This window comes from Pteropus alecto, unplaced genomic scaffold (genome assembly GCF_000325575.1).
Source record: "Pteropus alecto unplaced genomic scaffold, ASM32557v1 scaffold8, whole genome shotgun sequence".
Classification (NCBI taxonomy): Eukaryota; Metazoa; Chordata; class Mammalia; order Chiroptera; family Pteropodidae; genus Pteropus; species Pteropus alecto.
Genome location: NW_006494609.1, coordinates 13,418,685 through 13,421,086, shown reverse-complemented (window position 1 = coordinate 13,421,086; position 2,402 = coordinate 13,418,685).

The window sequence follows — 2,402 nt, the reverse complement described above, 5'->3', positions numbered from 1 at the left end:
AAATAATATTTTGAAATACCTGCAGCAACTATAATATGAATCAAAATATTTGTATTCTTCTTAGTGACAAAGTCACAGATACTGCAAGATTATTACCTTCTGTTATCTATGTTCATAATCGAATCTCTAAGTTTTAGTTAGATGTTGGTGAAAATAAACACCAATTTTTTTCCCATTCATCTTCATGAACCTACTGGATTCTATCACTGACCCATCAGAGGTTTGTGGAATCTGAGTTTAAGACTCCTCCTGTACAGCACTTTCTAAAAATTTTAAAGTTTTATCTTTCATGTTTTTATCTTCTATCAATCAAAATTTGTTTTTTATATGGTATATAATATTTCTTTTCCCCCTTATAATTAATCTATTAATTTTTTAGTTATAATTAATTTATTTATTAATCTTCTTTGATCTGCGATGTCAATGCTGGCTTAAATCATGTTTCTTTATCATGGGTCCGACTGTTTCTAGTCTCTTTATTCTATTCCACTGATCTAGTTATTGATCTATTGTAATCACTACATTGTCATAATTACTATAACATTGAAGTAAGTCTGACATCTGGTAAGGCAAGTCTCCCCACTTGTGTGCTGGCTTCTCTTGGTCCTTTGCTTCCCTATGTAAATTTTAGAAACAGCTTGACAAATTTCACGAAAAAGACTATTGGGATGTTGATTGGAACCGCATTGAGTCTACAGACCCTTTATTTATGCCTTTTAAAAAATTTTAATATTTTTTCCATGAAGGACTTGTACATCTTTTGTTAAATCTACTGCTAGGTTCTTCTCTCTCTCTCTCACTCTCTCTCTCTCTCTCTCTCCCTACCTGCCTATTTGCTGGTGTTACAGTTGGAAATTTTGATTTTTAATTATATTTTCTAACTTTATTGTTGATATATAGATAATCAATTCTCTTGAATACTGCTCTTTTATTCCTCATTCTTATTAAACTCACTTATTAAATCTAATCATTTATAGATTTTTGAGTTTTCTATGAAAATAATTGAATCGCTTTCAATTGATATCTGTTTCGTTTCTTTGATTTCAAACCTCATATCTTTTATTCCTTTTTCTTGTTTTATTACACTTGCTAGTACCTACAATACAGTGTTGAATAAGAACAGTGATTTCTAAAAAACTTTAACCTCTAAGTGTGATGTTTACTATGGTTTTTCTGTGTTAAGTTTTATTAATAGTTCATCAATTTTATTTTAAAATCATAAATAGGTATAGTTGAGTTTTTGTTTTGTTTTGTTTAAGGTGACAGATACCAGAATATGTGTATATGTCAACAGAAAAGGCTCACTAAGGAGAAAGAAATTGAGGATGCAAATGAGAGAGAACATGACCTAAACACTCAAGCCCTTGAGAAGGCTGAGGGCGGATTTTTATATATTTCTTTATGCATATAAAGTACTTAACACAATGCCTGGTTTATTAGCTTCCTATTGCTGCTGGAACGTATTGGCACAAACTTGGTGGCTTAAAACGCCAACTTAGTGGCTTAAAACGCCAACTTAGTGTCCTCTAACTCTGGAGGTCAGAAATCTGAAATCACTTTCACTTGGCTAAAGTCAAGGCGTTAGGGCTGTGTTTGTTCTGGAGGCTCCACGAAGAACCTGTTTCACACCTTTTCCGGCTTTCAGAGGCTGCCAACAATCTTTGGCTTGCGGCCCTTTCCTCTATCTTTAAAGCCAGTAGCACAACACCTTGAAACCCTTTCTTTCTATTTTCACTGTGACATTCTCTTCCTTCTACGTAAGGATTTTTGTCAATGATGGGGCCTACCCTGATAATCCAGGGTAATCTCTCTATCTCAGAACCTTCAACTTAATGACATCTGCAAAGACCCTTTTGCCATATAAGGTAATATCCACAGGTACTAGGGATTAGGACATCTTGGGGGTCCATCATTCAGTTTAACACTCTTGGTATGTATTCAATTAAAAAAACTAGTTGAATATTGGCAATTCCATGTGAGTGATTCAACCTAAAGGTTCTCAATATACAGAAGTTTCTATTAATACTAAACACCAAAGGGGAGATGATTTTATCATAAACTACTGGCTCTAAGCCTGTCCCTGTTGTCTTAGGAATGGTTAGGCAACTTGCAGCAGAGCCCTGGATCTTAAGTACTTCCTGGGTCACTTCCCCGGAAGCACAGGTAGGTCACCCTCCCCAAGGCCAAATGCCTCCCCACGGCCTTGGAAGAGGCCTGCTCAAGGACTAAAGGAAGATCCTGCTCCCAGGCAGTGAGGGAATCCCTCTGCCCGACTGCAAGATCCTCCACCCCACAGCATAAACACTCCTTTGAGAAAAAGCAGCTCCTCACATCTCCTGTGTTGCGAATGTATGTGAGGCAGGAACTAAGTCTGTGGCAGTGCCCAGCCACGCCATCTTGGC